The 12,661-nt window shown below is 57.3% G+C and overlaps 1 protein-coding gene across 11 annotated transcripts in view; it reads left to right on the forward strand.

Moving 5' to 3' along the window:
• The first annotated feature begins 1,777 nt into the window (after positions 1-1,777).
• ADGRG1 (adhesion G protein-coupled receptor G1) overlaps positions 1,778-12,661 on the forward strand; it is a 45,109-nt gene continuing 34,225 nt past the window's right edge. For 2 of the 11 annotated variants that reach the window (XM_008985946.5, XM_035282673.3), the window contains exon 1: positions 2,131-2,223. The gene's annotated coding sequence lies outside the window, so the exon portion shown is untranslated. Of the gene's footprint in view, positions 1,968-2,130; positions 2,224-5,561; positions 5,635-10,413; positions 10,718-10,750; positions 10,931-12,661 lie in introns of those variants that run through there. The other 9 variants (XM_078358280.1, XM_078358286.1, XM_035282662.3 and 6 more) reach the window with 5 other exon arrangements.

A 12,661-nucleotide genomic window follows, 5' to 3' on the forward strand; every position in this document is an offset into this window, starting at 1 on the left:
TCTGTACTCAAGCAGGAGACTCGCAGGGCAGAGGAGGCCTGCATGCCCATGGCTGCAGCAGAGGTGGCATTGGCCGCTGCAAATTTGCCATGGGGAAGAGGGGCAAGAGGGAGCTGGGACTAGGAATGCCAGTGGGATCTGGGCTGGTCTCCAGGAATGGATCTGGGCTGTGGCCAGCAGATCCCCCTCCTTTACCACTTTGGGGAGTCAGAGAGGGCTGCAGTCCAGACCCAGCTTCACCAGACCTGGGCCCACCACTGCTCCCATCTGACCGTCTGTCCGCCCATCCCTGCTTCACCTCCTGCGTCTCATCTCTACCCAGTATCCTTTGTTCAGACATAGAATTGAGTGGACCTCCTCCTCCTTGCTCCTTAAACATGAAGCCCTGGCCTCAGGGGATATCCCAAAGGTCCCTTTTCTCACTACATTCAGTCTGTGCTCATGTGTCCCTTCCCAGATAGCATCTAAGCTGCCCCACCCCACTTCCATTACTCTTTCCCCTTTCCTGGCTTAATTTTGCTCCATAATTCTTACCACTGGATTTATTTATTTGTTTGTTTGAGATGGAGTCTCACTCTGTTGCCCAGGCTGGAGTGCAGTGTTGCAATCTTTGCTCACTGCAACCTCCACCTCCCAGGCTCAATGGCTCGGGTGGCTCAGGTGCCTCAGCCTGCTGAGTAGCTGGATTACAGGCGCATGACACCACACCCAACTAATTTTTGTATTTTTAGTAGAGACGAGGTTTCACCATGTTGGCTAGGCTGGTCTCGAACTCCTGACCTCAGGTAATCCCCCTGTCTCAGCCTCCCAAAGCGCTGGGATTATAGGGGTGAGCCACTGTGCCCAGCTGCCACTGGATCTATTGAATACTTATTTGCTTATTCATTTCTTGCTTCTCCACAGTTCTAAGAGGGCAAAGGTTTCTGTGTTTTCTTGGCTGCAGGATCCCCCATGCCTGGCACAGGGCCTGGTGCTCAGCAGGCCCTCAGTAGACACTGGCTGAGGGTGTGACGCAGCCCCCGCCTGCCCACACTTCCATCCATCCACTGTCTGTGTTTTCTTCCCACATTTCCACACATATCAGTCACCCAGAATTTCTCAATCCCAGGCCCTGTGCTGGCTCTTGGGTTTGGTGCTCTGGCAGGGCACACAGATCAAGAAGGAAAGAATTCCGACACCTAGGAATTGGCCCCAGTCGAGGGGGAGCCTGGGAGACTGTGGGGGAAACAGTGGGGTGAGGGGAGGTGAGGGAAGGTGCATTTGGGTGCATGCAGCGCCTCACACCAGGTGTGACCCACAGTGGCACCTGATAGAGACTTTGTAGAAGAAATCAGCAATCGCCTGGATGGCTTCTAGAAGGGGGGGCAGGGCTCGGTGTTCTCAATGTTGGGGATGTGAGGTAGGAATCAGAAAGCACCCAGACGAGGGGTGCCTGGGGGTGAGAGCTTGAGAGGCTTCCCCTTGAGAATTGCGGGACTGAGACAAGGAGTGAAGGGTGGGATGGGGCGGGGCAACTGGGCCAGGGCCTGCCTGGAGGACTCTGTCCATTGGAGACCCTCCCAGGTTGCCTGGAGCAGGGGCCGCTGTGCTCTTTCTGGGAAGAGGCCTCCATCCCTGCCTTTTGTCTATCTCAGTTCTCCCTCTGTCCGGCGTCCTGCAGGAGGCTGGACACTCAGCAGAATGAGCAGGACTCCCCATCCCCCTCACCTCCGCCTCCCAACCCCACCAGCTGCTGGCTAGGGCCTGTTTTTATTACAGGCAGGTGAGTCTGGGCCTCGGATTCAGGCGGGGCCTGGACGGAGGGAGGAGGCAGGAAGAAACTCACAAAGAGTTGGCATTAGGAATGAGGGGCAGCATCTCCCAACAGCCCTGGGCGGCCGCTGAGACCCAGAGACACCCAAGGACTCCCCCAGGTTCATCCAGCAGCCCCTGCTTCCTGGGAGAGAGGTGCTGAAGTCCACGGAGAGGTGAGGGGTGGGGGGACTCAGCACCCACGGGCCAGGTTGGTCTCTGCAAGGATACCTGGGAATAAGAGAGGGTGGTGGCTTCAGTGGCTGCAGGGCAGCCGGAAATGGGGCGAGACAGCAGGCGGAGCCTTACCTGGGGCTGCCCGCCAGCCCAGACAAGCTCAGACTGGGTGCCTGTGGCCCTGGAGGAGGTGGAGAGGGAGGAGCAGACCACACAGGTGCCGCAGGGCGGTGAGGGACCTGCCCAGACCTGGAGGTAAGAGGCGGGTGGGCGATGGGGTTGGAAAGGTAAGTGGGGCACCGCCGACAGCCTGTTTCCCTTGACCTTGGTGCCCCCTCAGGTCTAGTTCAATGCCCTGAGGGTCCCGGTGCGTGTGGCCTGGCCCTTGGCCTGTTCAGTGTACTGGGTGTCTCTCCGTGGAGGCCCTGGCTGTTCTGGGGTTACTCCCTGCATCGTACAGCGTGGCCGGGCATTCTGGTTGGTGGCCATCCTAGCACCTGGACACTAGCAGCTGTGAGGTATGTCCCCGGCGTCCAGAGGAGGATGCTGCAGGACGCAGGGCAAGGGCGATGCCGTGGACCCTGAGTGTGGACGGGAGGCAGGCAGCAGGACCCGAAGCCTCCAGCCTGCTTTCCCCAGCGCCCTGAGCCGCTTCCTCCTGGTATCCCACAGAAACCGGTTTGGGAGCAGGTTGGCCCAGGTCAGGTCTTTTGACTTTTGACTTGGGGGAAGAAGGCCAGCTCCCCTGGCAAGCCAAGTGGAAGGAACGGGGTACAGGCCTAGGGGTGTGCCCAGCCAGCAGCCAGCAGAGGGTCCCCCTGCTCCCCCCAGCTCCCTGTACCCACCAGCATGGCCCTCCCTGCCCTGGCTGCAAGAGGCAGGAGGGGAACCTCAAAGGGTCCCTCCCTTCACCAGCTGCTTGTCTCCTCTGGGCCAGGCTCCTCAATGGTGGCTGAGGACTCTTTGGAACAGGGAACTCTCATGGAAGAAAGGGCCCAGCCCTGCCACTGCCTCCTGTGGGACCCTGGGCCAGGCTCCCTTTCCCTCCGGGCCTGTTTCCTTGTCTGTTCCATGAAGGAGGGGCAGGGGCAGTGGTCTATAAACCCAGTAACTGCAGAAGTAGGCCCCTCCCCTGGTCTCATGGGCCACACACGCCAGCCAGAGGTGGGTGTCTGGAGTTGCGGGTGGGTGCTGGCGCCAGGCCTGCTCTACCAACTTGGCTCCCTGAGGTGCGTGGGCAGCAAATGGGCCCCCAACATTCCCTCTGTTAATTAGGCAGGCCCTGCTAATGAGTGGCTGTCATCATTACTCCATTACGTGTTCTGAGCCATCTGTGCCCCAGCACTTAGGGGGAAACCCTGGGGGCTCCTGGCTGCTGGGCAGGGCACATGTGGAAGGCAGCATTTCTGGAAGATGTTGGGGGGCTGGGTGCTCCGTGGGCTTTCCACAAAGTAGTTTCAACTCCAGCTCTTTATTTTACCGAGAGAGGTGGTGGCAGCCCTGGTTTCCAGGTGAGGAAACAGAGGCGCCCTCTTTATTATCCTCCCGGTGAGGTCTCTTGTAGCCAACACCTTAACACATTCTGTGCTGGGCACTGATGGGGTGTTACGTGCAGTGGGAGTGGGGGTGGGGGTGGAGGTGGAGTGCACGGGAAGATCAAAGCTGACATCTGGGGACATTGGCATCGAGTGAGATGATACATAGTCCTCCTCAAGATGGAGCAAGTACTGCCATCTTTGCACACTGCTGTGCTGCCTTGTGGTTAGTTACTAAACCTCTCTGGGCCTCATTTGCCTCCCTTGGCACAGGAGCGGCAATGCCTCACTCCTGAACAGAGGCACCTGACCCAGGCCTGGCATCCGAGCAGCTGTCACTCAGACCTCACAGGCCAGGGCCAAGGGAGCTGGTGATGGCAGAGGCACAATTTTAGAGGCAAGAGTAGCAGCTGGGGTGTGGCCTTGAGGTAAGGGGGATGCTGGTGACCCCATGCCAAAGCTGGGACCCCAAGTTCAGGAAGGGAGGTGTCTACAGAGGAGTCAGAAGCCTCTTCTGATGCCCTCTCCACAGGGGGAATTTGGATTTTGAAAGAGAACCCAAGCCAGGTGTGGTGGCCCATCTGTAATCCCAGCTCCTCATCAGGCTGAGGTGGGAGGATCCTGTGAGCTCAGGTGTTGAGGCTGATGGGAGCTCTGATTGCACCACTACACTCCAGCCTGGGCAACAGAGCAGGATCCCATCTCTTAAAAGAGAGAGTGGGGATCCCATATCTAAACCTGAGATACAACAGTGGCAGTGACAGAGGTCCTCCAAGATAGGCTGATAGCCCCATTTTACACATGAGGATACTGAGGCACAGACAGGTCAAATCTGGACAATTTGATGCAAAATCTCACAGTTGGCTATTTGGAGCAGTTTAGGGTGATCCTGGGTGGAGTCTAGGTGGAGTGATGGGCAGTTTGGAGCCACCCAACTACCGGGGCTCCCCCAGACAAGGCTGCCTCTAGCCAGGCATCAGGCAGGGGTCCTCCCAGGAGCCACACTCGGAGGAGGAGCTGTGCTTCTGGTTCCAATCCCCTGAGCTGCAGAGGGCACCATGACATCAAGGGATGCGTAGAGTCTCACCTAAGAACCCAGGCCCCTGGACGCCCAGTCATGTACACTGCAAGAGGGACCCACAATCACGGTAGGCATGTGATTGGGTAAGGAAGGGCTTGTTAGAGGTAGCCCAGCCTTGCTCTGGACTCAGGGGCTTTTGAAGGCTGGAGGGGCAGGGATTTGGCCAGAATGACCTGTTCTGGCTGGATCTGACCTTCCTGCCAAGTGCTCTTGGGAGGCTAGGCAAAAGGTCAGACATTCCGTCATGCTTAGGATGAAGGGGTGGTCACGACGTCTACCTTCTATCTCAGGCATTGGGGCACCCAAGCGTGCCTTCTCTGCTGGGGAGGTCAGCAGGTGGGGGTGGGCCTTGGAGGCCCAGCCAGCCTGAACCCTAAGGAACTGCATTATGCAGTAACCTCCTCCCGGCAGGGGGGGATAGGGTGACCCTGGGGGAGGGAGAATGCCTGTCTGCATCAGGCCCAAGGCCATTTCTTGTTGGCATGTGGTCAAGATGCCATTGGAACTAAGAACAGGGTATGGAGGGGGGAAAACAGGACTCAAATAAGGCAGCTCTGGGCTCTAATCCTGTGTGATCTTGAGTCAGTCCCTTTCCGTCTCTGAGCCTCAGTCTTCTCTTGCAAATGGGCAATCCCATGTGGGGGAAAATGCGTCACCTGCCTGGCACAGGATAAGTGCTCAACAGGAGTCCACCTGCTCCACGTCTGAAACCTTCAGGGGCAGGATGGAGAGAGGCCAGTGCTGCAGCCAGGTGTGGACACAGGAGCCCGGCTGACATCCGGGGAGTGCCTCCTCCCTGACCACAAGCCCCAGCGCTTTGAAACCAGATGCAGCTTAAACATGGACAGAGCACCTGACCAGGCTCCACCCACCAAGGGAGCCAGCTAGGTGGAGTCTGTCCTTGGAGCTCCAAATAAGGTCTCAGAAAACAGACTTGGACCTGGGCACACTAGCCCCTCCTGTGTGCCCGGCCTTTCATCCTATCATCTGAGCTGGCACCAACCTCTTGCATCCCAAGGCTGGACCTGAAGCGCCATTAGAGTTTTAGTGGTGAGGATGACCTTGCTTCCCCCGCATCTTGGCTAGGCCAGGCTCCCTGCTTTTTCCCGACTGGGGGATGGACAGTGGGTGGGGGAGGCAGGCCTAGGGAACCAGACACACAGCTCCCTTTGTGAAGGCGGCTGAGTCACATGTGCGCTGCAATCCCTGCTGGGCCCTGGGGCGGGTGTGATGGGAGATGGTGTTATCATGGGTACCCCACGCCTGTGTCCAGGAGGTTTTCCCACAGGAAAGAGCAGGGAGGTGGCTGGGAGTGCTGGCCATTAAAACACGTGGTCTGAGATCGGGTCCTGATTCTGTTGCTGATTTGCTGTGGGGCTTTGGGAAGGTCCTCTCTCTGAGCCTCAGTTTTCACCTCTGCTAAATGGGAATGATCATCACTGTTTTGTAGAGGATGCAGTAGATGTGAAAGGCCTCTGCAAACTGCAATTGGTGGAGTGCTGGGCCTTTGGCATCCATGTGGACTTTATGATAGTAATAATGATGTTGGCCAAGATTTACTGAGCACCTACTGTGTGCCAGGCATTGTGCTCAATGATTGACATGGTCACTCGGCTTGCAAGGGGAGAAGCCTGGATGGAACTGCTCTTGTCTGAAAAATACCCACCTCTTACCCAGAACCAGTGTGGTGTTTCTTAATGTTTGCACAAATTTCCTTAAAAATCAACTGGTACTGTAGCATAAGAAAAGTTTTTATTCATATATTGGAAGATTATCAGAAAAATACCAAATTATTTTATAAAAGAAAAAATATTTCTAAAAAAAAAAACGGGCGCAGTGGCTCACACCTGGAATCCCAGCATTCTGGGAGGCCATGGTGGATTACTCGAGCTCAGGAGTTCAAGAGTGGCAACGTAGCAAGACCCCGTCTCTCAAAAAAATACAAAAATTAGCCTGTGTGGTGGGGCATGCCTACAGTCCTAGCTACTTGGGAAGCTGAGGTGGGAGGATCGTTTGAGCCCAGGAGATTGAGGCTGTGGAGAGCTCTGATTGCATCGCTACATTCCAGCAAGGGTAACAGAGCGAGACCCTGCCTGGAAAACAACACAAAACAAAAAACCCACTTCTGAGCAGGCAGAGGTTGCTTGGCCATTTGCACAGGTGGGGACAGCTCTTCACGATTTGCTAGGCTGGTTCCCACTAAATGCTGCTGCTCTGGTGGGAGGGTTAGAGCTGGAACAAGCGGCTGAAGACCTCCTCCTAACCCTCCCAGCCCCACCACGTCTTCCTACTCCCCCGGGCCTCAGTCACCATAGCCAGTAAGGATGCCTCAGCCTCTTCTCCCTGTCCTGGGGCCTTGTGTTCTTGGAGATCTCTTCCTACTCCCCTAGTAGCTCCCTCTCTGCCTTCTTTGCAGGCTGCTCTGAATACCAGTGTCCTGGCCAACGCATCAGCGGTGCCCACTCTCTACCAGGCCTGGGCTGCAAGATTTACGCCTGTGGCCTCATTTAATTGGCCCAATAGGAGGTGCTATTTTGGTCCCCACTTGGCAGGTGAGGAGATAAATGAATGGAGAGATGCTTTCCCACGTCATCCAGCTGGCCAGCTGGGAGTAGAAGCCAGTTGGCCTGAACCTGAGTTCAGAGTCTGTGATCAGACACCCCGGGCTCAGAAAGGGGGAGCAGCAGTGCCGCTCTCCTCCGCCCCTCAAAACGAAGTGCTCCTGCATCTTCAGATTTCTTTCTCCCTACACCATCTCTGGACTCTGTTGCCAGCCATGACCTTCTCTGGGCCTAAGGACCTGAGTCCCTCACTGCTGAGCCCCAGTGACGTGTTTCCAGCTGTCTTGGGAAGCAGGGGGGACCCACATGCTACAGAGCTACCCCTGTTCCACTGCACACAAGGGCAGTCTCTTCCTTGCCCTCCGGATCTGCACCCCATCCTGTACCCCCAATGCTTCAGGGACGTTTCTAACATCTTCCTCTCCTCTGTCCCCACTTCCACTTGTCGGGTTGTGGTGGGGAGGGGGCTGTCCCAGCCCTTTTCCTGGTCTCTGGGACCAAAGTCTCCTCCCCAGCTCTTCTCCCTGTCTGCGGCCTTCAAGGCCCCACCTCTACTTGACTTCCCCCCTACCTGGAGCTGACTTCCCCCCACCCGGACCTGACTTCCCCCACCCAGACCTGACTTCCCCCCGACCTAGACCTGACATCGCCGCCACCCCTCGGCCCATCCCTCCTCATCCTGCTGATACAAGTCCCTAGAGTCCGGCCCAGGACTTCTCAGGCCTTTAATTCTGGAATCCCCCGGGGATCCTGTTAAAACACCCATTCAGATTCAGCAGGTCTCAGGCTATCTGTAGGTCTGAAGACCACATTTTGAGGGCTAATCAGGCCTCTCCTACCCAAACACCTTCTCTGGCTCCCCAGTGCCTTTGATTGAGGCCAAAAGTCCACATTTTCAAAATCTTCCATAATCTGCCCCCTGCTCTCACTTCCTTCCAAGAAAGGCTCCACGTCCTGCCTCTCCCTCAGCCAGTGCTGTTCCCTCAACCAGTGCTGTTCCTCAGCCTGGGATGCCCTTCCTGTTGCTCTCTGGGGGTGGGGAGTTTATCAAAGCCCCCTTCTCCTTCAAGGCTCAGCAGTGGCTCTGGGGTCCACACTCTCAGTTCAGATCCTGGCTTTGTTACATAAAGGCGTGGGTAGCCTTCCCTGTACCTCAGTTCCCCTTCTGGAAAGTGGAGATAGACTGTTGCGAGACACCTGGAGGCCAGCCAGGTCCAGGCTGTGTGAGCTTGGCTAAGTTACTTCATGTCTCTGACCGATACCAGTGGTATCCAGCCCACAGGGTTGCGTGAATAAAATGAGAACGATCCGCGTAAGCAGAGCATCTTACACCATGAAACCTCGAGACAGCGGGTTATTATTAGTCCTGTTATCAGCGCTCATAACAGATAGTGTTGTATTTAATAATTCATTGAATTTCTCCCTTTGACTCCCAGAGCCCCCTTGGATGCTGATTACTAACTCGGGGTATCACTGCCATGACAGCCAGACTTGTCTCCCTGCTTCCCCACCTGCCTGTCCCGGGCACATAATCTGATGGTGAGAGGGGTAGGCAGAGTGGGGCAGCTAACTCCTGCCTGGCCAGGTGGCCCCATAGGCCTCTCCTATGTGGCCAGAGTGGCAGCTGGCTCTGCACTCTTTCCAGCCATCTGCAGAGAGAGTGACGCCTTCAACTCTCCATCTGTGCCCTTCTGGTCGGCACCCTCTGAGGGGCGTGTGTGTGTGGTGGTGGGGGCGGGGGGGGAACAGCTGCCCTGTGGCCGTGGTCCCTAGGAAATAGCTGAGGCTACCTCAGCTACTAATTGGAGAGGCCCCGAAGGACTGACCTTGGGGAAACTGAGACCGAAGTGGTGATATGCCTCGGACTCCCAGTCTTCCTCTAAATAACTCACTCATCCTCCCTTGTTAGAGGGCCCTCCAGTGTAGGCTGGTCCCTCCTGCCCTGGCAATAAGGGAGTGCCTACTGCAGCCCTGGGAGGGACAGCGGGCCTTACATGGGTGCAGTGCTCACTGTGATTGCCTGCCCCAGGCATTGGTCCACAGCCTGGACTGGGGGCTGTGAGGGTGGGAGCTTGGCACTGTTTTCTGGAAGCTCTGGCCTTGTGGCCTCCCTGCACCCCACGGGAGGCTTTGTGGCCCTTCCTTTCTGCAGCTTGATTTCAGGCAGGTAGGTGAGGGGTGCAGTTCACTGGTGCAGCCTGGGCTCCTAGGCTGCCCGAGGCCCTCCATTCATTCTGCCTCCATGTGGCATCGTGGCATCGGGAAGCTTTCCCAGGCCCCTCGTTTAGAATGCAGATCCCTGCCGGAGAGAAGGAATCTCAAATTCCCCAGCATCCACACCTGCAGGCCCCACACTGAGGCCTGGGGAGCTGGATTGCTGAGTGGTTAGGAGACCCAGCTATGGAGCTAGACCACCTGCGCCCCAGTCATTCCAACTCTGGCACCTCCCTGCTGTGTGATCTTGGGCAGGTAAATTCTCATCTCTGAGCTGTGTCTCTGCCTTATGCTCCCCTTTTCTTCATCCCACATTCACGGGGAATATTTATTGAGGGCTTGGCCAGTACCGGGCGCTGGTCTGAGCAGCAGGTTTGGCTTCTCTTCACTGCCGGGGCGCTCTGGAGCTGGAATGCAGACGGCGGTCAGCCAGTGTAATTACTGTTATTGTTGCCACTTACCCTTCTGACATTGTGAAATCCTCCCAGCACTTCTGTCTGAGGAGGAATCGTCTATCCTCTGCTCCGAGGAGGGCAGACGGGAGTCTCTGCAGGGAGTGTGAGTTATCCAAGGCCTCCCGACCGAGAATGGCACTGAACCCCAGCAGTGGGAGGTGCTGCTGACAGAGGAATGACCAGAAGGGAGATGGGGCATAGCCAATTTCCACCCTTCTCTGAGCTTTTGAGGCCACTGGGAATGGCTTTTCACCTGAGCCTCAGTTTCCCTTTTGGCTCAAGAGATGCATTAAAGGAGGCAGTTTCCAGAAGCCCCTGGGGTCTCAGAATCCAGAATGACTTGGGATGTTGAAACTGTGGGTGCTTGAAGAGCACTGAGAGGGGAGGCGGGTCAGCCGGTCAGTCTCGCATGGCCTGGCTGGCCTCCTGCCCGGCTGCCTGTCACCCTCTCCCTCCCAGCTGCCTTCCGCTCTGCCGGTCAGCACCGGCTCCCATCGGCTGCCAAGGAGGCTGGACTCTCCTTCAGGAAGGGGCAGTTGTCGCCTTGACCTGGGGGGTGGGTGGAAAGCATCCAAGGGCCCTATTGCTGCGGCAACCCCAGCCTCTCTGCGGGAGCTTTGGGGAGACTGGCCCTGGGGAAGCAACAGATGGAGGATGAGGAAACAGAGTGATCCCTGGCCCCTGCCTGTCCCTGAAGCCTGGCACCTGTCTGCCTGGATGAGGAGTAAGGCTGAGGTGCCCCTTGCCTGGCGCTGAATCATGGGCATCCCCCAGGGTCACTGCCTCAGCGCTTTCAGCCCTGCCCCCTCCTGGTCTCCATCTGAGAAATCCATGACTCACAAATATCGTCCGTCATCCCCAGCCAAGCTCAGGGAGGAGGGAGGAGCCCAGCTGGGGCAGGAGGTGGGTATCTCCCCAGCAAACACACCCATTCCTCCCTCTTTGCACTGGCTGCCGCCCTGCCCTGCCGCAGGAGATGGACTGGGAGCCTCCCACGCTCTCCAGCTCACTCTGCATGCAGCGGGGACCAAGGCTGGCAGGTTAAGCCTCTGGGGGTGGATCCTGAGAGGTGGTCCGGCCGCCCGGCCCTGTGCGGGACCCTCAACCTGGCAGCAGGTACCCAAACAAGGACTAGACAACAGTGGGGAAGAGGAATAGTGTGTGAGTGTGAGTGTGGGTGTGGGTGTGTCCATGAGTGCTTGTGTGACTGCTGGGCAGTAGTGGGTAGGGGTAGTGGTGAAATGGGGAAGTGGGGAGTCTTGGTATCTTGGTGGGATGTAGCCCAGATCAGCATGGCTGTGGGGGGGGGGGTCTCTAGAGTGGGGATGGATCAACAAGGAGATACCTGGGAAGGGGCTGAGGCCCAAGGGAGCCGCACCTCTTGGGGCTGCCAGGCATTTTGTAGCTGGGGAAACTGAGGCTGAGTGGTACAGTCACTGGGTCTGCTCTCTGGGCTGTGAGATCAGTGTTACCACTGTCCAGATGGGAGAACCGAGGCTCTGGGAGGGGAGGCGGCTTGCCCAAAGTCACCAAGCACATCCAGGGATGGAAAGGCAGGAACCAGGCTCAGGGAGGAGGGGGTGTTTGAGGGGACTCCTGAGGGCAGCTTTTCTATAGCTGTCCCTGGGGCTGGATCTGGGGTCCCCACTGAGCCAGGGGCCGCCATCAGCAAAGCCAGCTTTGGGAGGAGGTGGTCCCGCAGGGCCTCTGAACATTGAGAGTCCTGGAACCGGTGATAGGCAGATGGGGAAGTGCAGGCTACCGGCTGAACACCCTGCCCGTCGCCACCAGGCTTGAGGGCTCCGGCTGCCTGGGACTGATAGGACTTCCCACCCTGGGCCCCTTGGGGGTTAGAGGCATGTAGGAAGCTGATGGTTCCTGTCCTCCCCGCTCCCCAACCCACCTCCCTTGTGTGGTAGAGTTGGGGTCTCCCAGTGCCCGACTTGGAGGGGCCTGGTGCTCATTTTACAGAGTGGGGAGGAGGGGATGCTTCAAGGCGTCCCATCCCAATGTGGAGCAGCCGTGGCCTGGGGTCTGCTGGCTGGGTAGGAATAGCCTTTGTAGCTCCTTCAGTGGACCAAGAAGTTATTTATAGAAGCATTTATTGACCACTTACTGTGCGCTCTGTACTCTGCTGGGGACGTGGCTGTGAGTGAGGCAAATAAGGTGTCTCAGGACTCATGAGTGGCCCAGACCCAGAACCAAGTCCCCTGCCCTTCCCAGAGGGTAACCCGGGGCAGCGTGTTGGCTTCTTGGGGTCAGAGATTATGTGAGAAGGAGCATCTCTGGGCATTAATGGCCATGGGCTACCACGCTGGCTCCCCAGAGCCCAGGCAGGGGTCCTGTTGGGGATCCTTTCTGCCAACATCCAGGTGTGGGATGAGCTCTTAGGGCCAGATTTGACCCCTTCTTTGCTGTAGGGACCTGAGATATGGACCCACCTTAGTCACAGCATTGCCATGGCCCCTTCTCTTCCTCTCCTCTGGCCTCAGCTCAGGTGCTAAATGGGTATGTGGGGTGATCGCAGCTGCCCCAGCTCCTGCAGGCCTGGGGGGCTTGGCTCTGAGGGTGTCGGGGTGATGGAGAACACCGCTCCATGTGTGGTCTGTGACAGACAGGCTGTGTCCCGGCCTGGGCCACTGGGAAGGGGCCAGTCAGCCTGAAGTGACACTTCCTTTTGTCAGGGACACAAACAAAACAGGAGGTGAGATGGAGGCATGAGATAAGCTTGCTAACAGAGGGCCAGGGAAGAGGACCAGGGAGGAGGACCAGGGAGGCTCTGCAGACGGCACTGAGGCTGGGCTTGGGAGAAGGTGGGCAGGGAAGGAGCTGATGTCTGTATGAGCA

Source organism: Callithrix jacchus, chromosome 20, assembly GCF_049354715.1.
Source record: "Callithrix jacchus isolate 240 chromosome 20, calJac240_pri, whole genome shotgun sequence".
Lineage (NCBI taxonomy): Eukaryota > Metazoa > Chordata > Mammalia > Primates > Cebidae > Callithrix > Callithrix jacchus.